The sequence below is a fragment of the Saccopteryx bilineata genome, chromosome X (genome assembly GCF_036850765.1).
Source record: "Saccopteryx bilineata isolate mSacBil1 chromosome X, mSacBil1_pri_phased_curated, whole genome shotgun sequence".
In the NCBI taxonomy this organism is placed as follows: Eukaryota; Metazoa; Chordata; class Mammalia; order Chiroptera; family Emballonuridae; genus Saccopteryx; species Saccopteryx bilineata.
Genome location: NC_089502.1, coordinates 90,774,926 through 90,785,802, shown reverse-complemented (window position 1 = coordinate 90,785,802; position 10,877 = coordinate 90,774,926). Strand labels below are relative to the sequence as shown.

General features: G+C 44.1%; 1 pseudogene; it reads right to left on the bottom strand.

The window, feature by feature from the left end:
• Positions 1–1,395: 1,395 nt before the first annotated feature.
• LOC136317398 (transportin-1 pseudogene) lies at positions 1,396–3,669 on the bottom strand (annotated as a pseudogene).
• Positions 3,670–10,877: the final 7,208 nt, after the last annotated feature.

The window sequence follows — 10,877 nt, the reverse complement described above, 5'->3', positions numbered from 1 at the left end:
ATTCTATCAAACATTCAAAGAAGACTTGGTTCCTATTCTACTCAGTCTTCCAAAAAATTAAAGAAGAAGCAATACTTCCAAACACATTTTATTTTTTTGTTGTTATTGTTTTTGTTTTTGTTTTATGAGCCAGAATGCATGCCTGAACCTTAAACTGCACTTTAAAAATAACGTCTTGGCCTAGAAATTAAATCTAATGAAGTACAACCATCAAATGATATCTACTACATTAATGTTTTAATGCAAAATCAAGAGTTCAATCTTTAATTTGATATGTCCAATCCCACTTATTCCTCCCTCCCTGCCCAGCCCACAAAGGGAAAAGGAGTGACTCGTTTGGCGTTTCACAGGGTGCTTCATTGTTCAAATTAATTTTTTTATTTCCAACTTTTTTTGGGTACCTTAAATTGTAACTTCCAAGAACCTGCTTCCACTATGGGTTGGCAAGCTTGACTTTAATTCTATTAGCTTCATTTGTGTAGTTCTTTATCAGCATGCAAAAAAGAGGCCCCATTATGTGGGAATATTTATAAAATCCTTTAAATTAAAAAAAAAAGCTTCTTAACTGTTTGTAACCCCCATTCTTAGGTTAGGTTTCCTTTATTGTGCACTATAGAAATTTTTCTCTTATTCCTATGCATCATTTATATGGTTCTTGTTTTGGTATAATTCCCCATAATATTCCAGAATGTACTGTTTTGTGAGTAGACTGAATAGATTCTTTTTGCTTCTTCACATCCACTGTGGAGTTGTAACTGAAGACATATTTCCACCCGCAAAGCCTCCAGATGTTAAAACGTTTCCCAACATCGACTTATACAGTGACGGCAACATTTCCCTCCTGCCCCTCCCAGTAGGGTTGGGATTGTACTGTATTCCCTACTGGTTTACCCTTCCCCCCTGTAAAGGGTAACATTTTCCCTGGGTGCAGAGGCTCCCTCATTGTCTCCAAGACTGAAAGACCCCTAATTATGGGACTGCAGCTTAAGTGTATGAGGTTAAACACCATAAAAAGCTGCAAGATGCTCTTTTAAGGGAGGCGGAAAATGGTCAGAGAAACGCCTCGAATTTTCATCTCCAACTTGATTTTTAAGTCCATGAAGGATCTTACAGAACATGTCTCTCAGATCTTCTTTTGGGTTAATCCACGATGCAACTGCATCACAAAAAAAATATAAAAGCTTGGATTACGCCACTGGGATTCACACTAATCATGGTACAAATTCCACGAAATGCTGAATCCTTTTCCTCATTGTCCCTTATGTTTCTCAGAGAGGTGCACCAGGGTCTTACAAACTGCTGTAGCATGGGGGCCATGTCTTGAGGACAAACGTAACCAAGATGACCAATTGTTATTGCTGTATTCTCTAACAATGTCTTTGGTGTGTTGGGTCTGTTAATGATTTCTACAAGCTGGGGCAACACCATAGGAATATAAGGCTGCATCTCTATACCTATTTGAATGGAGATTTATCCAATTGCCCATGTGGCATTATGCAGACAGAAATGAACTCTGGATTTAGGTTGGTTCCCAATATTGGCATGAAATCAGCTATACAAGGCTTAACATGCTGAAAGCAAGCTTTTGTCAGATCCCCTAACAGGGCGAAGGAACTCTGTCGAACTTCTGGCATTTTATCCTGCATACATTGATACATTAGTGTTAGAATGTTACTTCGGGCTACTAGCTGTTCAGTGTTGCCTCCCAGTCCTTTAGCCAGGCCACTGAGTAAATCAAGAGCCACTATCATAAAATCTTTATTTGGAGCCTCACATTGATCTGGCTGAGCATTGTTCAGCATGGCTTGTGCAAGAGTCTTCTGTACTAGGTTCACACAATGCTGGTACACAGGTTCACAGTACAGAAGGAAGCCAGACTGCAGGGCTGTGGCAACTGAAGATAGGCACTCAAGTAAAGGGGAGAGATCTTTATCTTCATCCTTTAACATGTTCCATTTCTGGATCAGCGGAGGCATCAGCATCTGAATATATTCTGGTTTATTTAAATGATGTCCTACTGAATCTGCTAACGTTCCTATGGCATCATAAAGAATGAGCAAGTTCTTATGCTGGTATTTACTAAATGCGAAAACCAAGGTATCAAGTATATAAGCAAGGTAAGAAACAAGTTCTGTACAAGCTTCCGAGGGTAGCAAAGGCACTGCAGGCAGCTTCTTGTACTCTCTTGTTGCTATCCAAGATACGCTTTAGCAATTCTGTCATTAATGGCTTCAGGTACGTGTCTGGGGGCTGGCTGACTACCCAGTGTGCATAGCGGCTCAGAGTCCAGCACGTTATGGAATACACAAGAGCCTTTTTATCAGAGAGGCACTGAATAAGGTGAGGAATGAGCTCAGGCAAGTATGGAATCATGCCTTGCATGCAATCTTCAGCAATTGCTCCTAAAACCAACCAATTGCTCCTTTAACAACCCATTCATGATGAAAAAGTAATTCTTTCAAAAAGGGAAAAATATGTGGCAAAAGGTCATCACGATACACATTTGCAAGAACATCCAGGGCAGCAGCAGAACATTTCCTCAGATTCCAGTCAGAAATTGTATCATCATCATCAATTTCATCGTCATCATCATCTTCCTCTTCAATGCCATCTTCATCATGCTGCTGAGCCACTGTTCTTGATCGATGAAAACGTGGCCTTATATCCTGTTCACTATCAGAAATCATTTCATCCTCTTCAACATCACCCTTAAGTAGGATAATATCTATATCTGAGTACTTCATGCCATTCACTAAGACAGGAATCAACTTAGGAAGGTGCTTTACGAGTATATCTTTGCATATTGGTTGCTCAGCCAAAGTGAGCCAAAATTCACAGGCTTCTAAAGCCACATTTTCATCTTGATCTTGGGTCCTCTGTAGCATGTACTCAACTATATTATGCATGTGAGGAAGCAGGCGATCCATTCGAACTTCCAGCAACATCACAAGTGCCCAGCACACATTTTTCCGTACCTCTGGTTCTTCGTCCCCAGCCAATGCAAAGAGATTCTCAATAAAAGAGTCAATGTGCAACATCAGAGCTTGAGTCCTACTGAAGGTAAACTGATTGACACATGCAACAGCATGAGATCTTATTTTTGGACTATCGTGCTTGAAGAACTGTAAAAATTTTGGAATCATGATGTTGAGAGGACGATCTAAAACATCACTATCTAAAATCTCAGCAGAATCTTCACATATCTTCTGTAGGGCACCAAATGCTCCCTCACAAGTGTTGTAATCTTCAGAATCCAATAAACTACTGAGTTTTGGTAAGAGGTCAGGCCAATTCTGCAATTCTCCCTTGGAGGCTATGGTTGTAATCAAAATACCTACAGTGGCTCTAATCAGAGGAGAGGCGTCACCAATATTGTTTAAACAGTTGCTTTTAATAAAGTCTGTTACACCATTTGGGAAGTTCTGAAAATGTGCTTTCACATTATTCTTCAAAATGAGACCACTCAATGATCTTGTGGGTTCATCTTCAGATTTTAATTTTTTCAGAACAAAAATCAGGTAGTTGTTAAAATCTAGATATTGACTGAGTTGTTCCAATTTTTGTTGCACAGTTCTCTGGATGGTGGTGTCTGGGGACTGGGATTCCTTCAGCAGCTGCAGGATTTGCTGAAGCCCTTGCTCGTCAGGTTTCCACTCATACTCCATTTTGGTTTGCGGCCCCACACCATCCTAGAGGCCTCCGGGGCTCGGGCCCTCTGCCGAAGCGGCGCTGCCTCTTGCCCGGGGCCTGAAATGGCTATGGAACAAAGAGAATCTCCAAACACATTTTTTGAGGCCAACATAAACCTCATACCGAAACTTTGCAAGGACGGCACAAAAAAAGAAAACTACAGACCAATATCTCTAATGAATACAGATGCTAAAATACTAAACAAAATACTAGCAAATCGAATACAACAACATATTAAAAAAATAATACATCATGATCAAGTGGGATTCATCCCAGAATCTTAAGGATGGTTCAACATACGTAAAACGGTTAACGTAATACACCATATCAACAAAACAAAGAACAAAAACTACATGACCTTATCAATAGATGCAGAAAAGGCATTCAATAAAATACAACACAACTTTATGTTTAAGACACTCAAAAATAAAAAAAAATAAAAAGGCCTGACCTGTGGTGGTGCAGTAGATAAAGCGTTGACCTGGAAATGCTGAGGTCGCTGGTTTGAAACCCTGGACTTGCCTGGTCAAGGCACATATGGGAGTTGATGCTTCCAGCTCCTCCCCCCCTTCTCTCTCTCTGTCTCTCCTCTCTCTCTGTCCCTCTGTCTCTCCCTCTCCTCTCTAAAATGAATAAATTTTAAAAAATTAAAAAAAAAGACACTCAACAAAATGGGTATAGAAGGAAAATATCTCAACATGATAAAGGTCATATATGATAAACATCATATATCAGCTAACATCATATTAAATGACATAAAACTGAGGACTTTCCCCCTTAAGTCAGGAACAAGACAGGGTTGTCCACTCTCTCCACTCTTATTTAACGTGGTGCTAGAAGTTCTAGCCCGAGCAATCAGACAAGATAAAGAAATAAAAGGCATCCATATCGGAAAAGAAGAAGTAATGGTTTCACTTTTTGTAGATGATATGATCCTATACATTGAAAACCCCAAAGACTCCACAAAAAGATTACTAGAAACAATAAACCAATATAGTAAGGTTGCAGGATACAAAATTAATATACAAAAGTCCATAGCATTGGCCCTGGTCGGTTGGCTCAGTGGTAGAGCGTCGGCCTGGCATGTGGGAGTCCCGGGTTCGATTCCCGGCCAGGGCACACAGGAGAAGCGCCCATCTGCTTCTCCACCCCTCCCCCTCTTGTTCTTCTCTGTGTCTCTCTTCCCCTCCCGCAGCCAAGGCTCCATTGGAGCAAAGTTTGCCCAGTCGCTGAGGATGGCTCTGTGGCCTCTGCCTCAGGCATTAGAATGGCTGTGATTGCGGCAGAGCGATGCCCCAAGATGGGCAGAGCATTGCCCCCTGGTTGGTATGCCAGGTGGATCCCGTTCGGGCGCATGTGGGAGTCTGTCTGACTGCCTCCCCGTTTCCAACTTCAGGAAAAAAAAAAATCCATAGCCTTTCTATATGGCAACAACGAAACATTAGAAAATGAACTAAAAAAATAACCCCCTTCACAATTGCAACAACAATAACAAAAAAATACCTAGGAATAAACATAACAAAGAATGTAAAGGACCTATATAACGAAAACTACAAAGCATTGTTAAGAAAAATCGAAAAAGATATACAATGAAATGGAAAAATATTCCTTGTTCTTGGATAGGAAGAATAAATATAATCAAAATGGCAATATTACCCAAAGCAATATACAAATTTAATGCAATTCCCATCAAAATTCCAATGACATTTTTTAAAGAAATGAAACAAAAAAATCATCAGATTTACATGGAACTATAAAAAACCCTGAATAGGCCCTGGCCGGTTGGCTCAGTGGTAGAGCGTCGGCCTGGCGTGCGGGGGACCTGGGTTCGATTCCCGGCCAGGGCACATAGGAGAAGCGCCCATTTGCTTCTCCACACCCCCTCCTTCCTCTCTGTCTCTCTCTTCCCCTCCCGCAGCCAAGGCTCCATTGGAGCAGAGATGGTCCGGGCGCTGGGGATGGCTCCTTGGCCTCTGCCCCAGGCGCTAGAGTGGCTCTGGTCGCGGCAGAGCGATGCCCCGGAGGGGCAGAGCATCGCCCCCTGGTGGGCAGAGCGTGGCCCCTGGAGTCTGTCTGACTGTCTCTCCCCGTTTCCAGCTTCAGAAAAATACAAAAAAAACAAAAAAACAAAAAAAACCCTGAATAGCCAAAGCAATCCTAAAAAAAAAAAGAATGAAGCTGAGGGCATTACAATACCTGACTTCAAATTATATTATAGAGCCACGACTATCACAGCAGCATGGTATTGGCAGAAAAATAGGCACTCGGACCAATGGAACAGAACAGAAAGTCTAGAAATAAAACCACATATATATTGTCAAATAATTTTTGATAAAGGGGCCAACAACACACAATGGAGAAAAGAAAGCCTCTTCAACAAATGGTGCTGGGAAAACTGGAAAGCCACAGGCAAAAGAATAAAACTCAACACAGTTTGTGCCCTTGTACTAAAATTAATTCAAAATGGATCAAAGGCCTAAATATAAGACCTGAAACAATAAGTTACATAGAAGAAAACATAGGTACTAAACTCATGAACCTTGGTTTTAAAGAGCATTTTATGAATCTGACTCCAAAGGCAAGAGAAGTGAAGGCAAAGATAAATGAATGGGACTACATCAGACTAAGAAGTTTTTGCTCAGCAAGAGAAACTGACAACAAAATAAACAGACAGCCAACTAAATGGGAAATGATATTTTCAAACAACAGCTCAGATAAGGGCCTAATATCCAAAATATACAAAGAACTCATAAAACTCAACAACAAACAAACAAACAATCCAATAAAAAAAAATGGGAAGAGGACATGAACAGATACTTCTCCCAGGAAGAAATACAAATGGCCAACAGATATATGAAAAGATGCTCATCTTCATTAGTTATCAGAGAAATACAAATCAAAACTACAATGAGATATCACCTCACACCTGTTAGATTAGCTATTATCAACAAGACGGGTAATAGCAAATGTTGGAAGGCTGTGGAGAAAAAGGAACCCTCATTCACTGTTGGTGGGAATGTAAAGTAGTACAACCATTATGGAAGAAAGTATGGTGGTTCCTCAAAAAACTGAAAATAGAACTACCTTATGGCCCAGTAATCCCTCTACTGGGTATATACCCCCAAAACTCAGAGATATTGATATGTAAAGACACATGTAGCCTCATGTTCATTGCAGCATTGTTCACAGTGGCCAAGACATGGAAACAACCAAAAAGCCCTTCAATAGATGACCGAATAGGCCCTGGCCGGTTGGCTCAGCGGTAGAGTGTCGGCCTGGTGTGCAGGAGTCCCGGGTTCGATTCCCAGCCAGGGCACACAGGAGAGGTGCCCATCTGCTTCTCTACCCCTCACCCTCTCCTTCCTCTCTGTCTCTTTGTTCCCCTCCTGCAGCCAAGGCTCCATTGGAGCAAGTTTGCCCAGTCACTGAGGATGGCTCCATGGCCTCTACCTCAGGCGCTATAATGGCTCTGGCTGCGACAGAGCAAAGCCCCAGATGGGCAGAGCATCGCCCCCTGGTGGGCATGCCGTGTGGATCCCGGTCGGGCACATGCGGGAGTCTGTCTCACTGCCTCCCGGTTTCCAACTTCAGAAAACAAAAAAAGAAAAAAAAATAGTTGACTGGATAAAGAAGATGTGGCACATATACACTATAGAATACTACTCAGTCATAAGAAATGATGTTATCGGATCATTTACAACAACATGGATGGACCTTGATAACATTATATTGAGTGAAATAAGTAAATAAGAAAAAACTAAGAACTGCAAGATTCCATACATAGGTGGGATATAAAAACAAGACTAAGAGATATGGACAAGAGTGTAGTGGTTAGGGGGGGCACAAAGAAAACCAGATAGAAGGTGACAGAGGACAATCTGACTTTGGGTGATGGATATGCAACATAATTGAAGGACAAGATAACCTGGAGATGTTTTCTTTGAACATATGTACCCTGATTTATTGGTGTCACCCTATTAAAATTAATAAAAATTTATTAAAAAAATGCACCACTCTAGTGGAGGATGTTGATAATGGTGGAGGCTGTGCATGTGTACCCGCAGCGGTATATGGGGAATCTATATAACTTCCTTTCAATTTTGCTGGGAACCTAAAACTTCTCTAAAAAATAAAATCTATTCTATTCTTATTTTTAAAAAATATTTTATTTACTGAAAGAGGAGAGAGAGAGAAAGGAGAGGGAAACATCAACTCATAGTTGCTTCTCACATATGCCTTCACCTGGCAAGTCTGGGGTTTTGAACCAGCGACCTCACCATTCCAGGTCGACGTTTTATCCACTGTGCACCACAGGTCAAGCAAAAGCTATTTAAAAAAAAATAAAATGAGAAAACTTTGATTTGAGGACATATTATTTAGAACTTCACCGAGTACAAGTAACAGAAGTTCCAAGCTCACTGAACCTCAGAAGGAGGTTATAGGTCATGGGTGCCTGGTAAACCAGAAGACCAGATCATTTTATGAAAGATGGGAGGGTGCTGCAGGGGGCCTGGAAGGCAGCAGGGAGCACAGGTGGAAGCAGAATTCCTGTGGCCCGCCCCTCTCTATGCAATCACTTTATTCCCTCTCTCCCCCAACCCCTCCCCCCCACTCACTTTCTCCTCCCCCACCTCACTTCCTCCTCCACCCCCTCCTCAGGCCACAGCTTCCCCCAGCTGCCCTAGTTACACAGAATGGTCTCTGGCTCTTCACAGGCACTGTTTTCCTTCTCTGTTCGCATCCTAAATTCCTGGGCAAGGGGACTGGTAGCCCAATACCTTGGAACAGGTGTCTGCTCCCTGCCCCAGCAACTCTGGCCTTTGTAAGTGGTGCAAAGGAAGCTGCCTGAAACTCATCCCTGCAAGGAATGGGGCGGGGCGGGGGGAGGGGCGGGAGCGCTAGGAGGTATGTAGGGCTGGTGGCTTTTTGGTGGGCCTAGTTCTGTGACAGGTGCCAGTTGTGCCCCAGAAGGAAGAACATAAGTGAGCTGCTGGCAGAACTCGGCCCCACTTCCTGCGCGTCCCCTCTTGATTCAAGGCCTTCAGGGGCTGTGATTTGGAGCAGGGCTTTGGAGGGATTCTTGACCGCTAACAAGCCTTAGTTCTTCCTTCTTATATAACGAAAGGGCCACCGGGAGGATATTAGGATTTTGCTTGCTTGCTTTTTTTTCTACGTTGCAGTAGTTTACTTATTAATGAGTGTGCAAAATAAATAAATAAATAAAAAGGCAGTAATAAAATAACCTTGTTTATGTTCTAGTCCGCGTGCTGTGTGCTCATTTGCTGGCGGGCGGGGGAACCGGAGCTGGACCCGGGAAGGGGGCCGGACCCAGGGTGTCAGCATCTTCCTATGCGGCTGCTACGGACCAATGCAATTCTTTCCTCTTCCTCCCTCCCTTTCCTCTCTCCCCTCTCCCTCTCCCGCCCTCTCAACCCACCTCCCCTGCCTTTCTGCCTCCTTCCTCACTCCCTCCATGGATTTGGGCCTCCTTGGGAGAGGGGGGGTGGGGGGGGGGAATCAACAAAGGGATTGAAACTCGGATCCTGGAGAACCTGGAGGGACAAAGGGAGGTTAACCGCCGGACCCAAGCCACGCCCCCCCCACTTCCCAGGCCGACAGGAGCCCCTCTAGGGATCACGCTGGCCCGCCACCCCAGTCATCTGCGCAGCGCTCCGGCTTGGATTCGACAATGCAGGCAGCCCCGGGGGTGTCGGGGATCCTGGAGAATGTGACTTAGAGGAGCTGAATTTCCCTGCCCCCCGAAACCCCAGAGCTCTAGGGAGACAGTGGGCCCCAGCGCATTATGCCTTCCACTTGTCCCTTCGCAAGGCTAGAGGAGGGGATCGAAGAAAGCCCTGGCCCCTTCCTGGATGGTTTGGAGCGGTTCCTAATTCAGACTAGCCTGCCTGCTCCGTCCCTCCTAAAGCCGTTCCCCACACCGGGAGACCGGAACCCTCGCCTTCAAGGCCAGCGAGCTTGGCACAGTCACCACCGGAGCCAGTTGCAGGAAGGAGGAAAGGAGGACCCAGCAGGCTGCTGGGGAGGCTGGACTTCCTCATCCCCCCCCCCCCCCCCCCCCCCCCCCCCCCCCCCCCCCCCGCCACCAGCGCGGGAGGCGGGAGCTCTCGCCCTGCTGGAGCCCCGCCCAGTGCAGTGCAGGCGCAAGCTGCTTTTGGACAGGTTTTTCGATGTGTGGCGCGGCCCGGCTCTTCATCCTTATTCATACCCATGACACACCCAGAAAATTTATATAATATCTCTGTGACATTCAGGGGTGAACTGCAGAGCATTTGGAGAGTCAAAATGGGGCCTGGTGGGGGAAAAATGTATTTCACTCTGTATATTATGTAATCATGTAAAGAAAATTAGCCTGACCAGGCGGTGGCGCACTGGATAGAGGGTCGGACTGGGGTGCGGAAGACCGACGTTCAAAACCTCGCTGTCGCCAGCTTGAGCTCGGGCTCATCTGGTTTGAGCAAAAAGCTCACCAGCTTGGACCCAAGGTCGCTGGCTCAAGCAAGGGGTTATTCAGTCTGCTGAAGGCCGGCGGTCAAAGGCACATATGAGAAAGCAATCAATGAACAACTAAGGTGTCGCAACGAAAAACTAATGATTGATGCTTCTCATCTCTCCGTTCCTGTCTGTCTATCCCTCTCTCTGACTCTCTCTGACTCTCTCTGTCTCTGTAAAAAAAAGAAAGAAAGAAAATTAAATATAAACTATTAGAAAAGGTATTAAATTTCCAGCACAGCTTTGCATTCTATAACAAATACCTGTACCCTTTCAGTCAACCACGGACCACGTGTCTCATAAGATCATAATGGAGCTGAAACATTCCTATCACCTACTGACCTCTAGCTGTCCTAAAGTAGCACAACACATTACTCACATGCTGGTGTAAACAAATCCATTGCTGCTGCCAGTCATGAAAAAGTGTAGCACACACAATTACAGTGGTGTAAGCAATCCATACATGTAAGTGTGCTTTATGATGTTGCTGTATGAAATCGCCTAAAGTTGCATTTCCCCATGCATATACATTTCTTCAATGAATTCTTCCCAACCCTACTTTTGATCTTTAAATTTTTACTATGAAATATGTCAAACATATACAAAAATAGATGAGTAGATAGTGAACCCCCAGCTTCAACAGTTATTAAGGTGAGGCAGTGGTGAGATTTAAACAA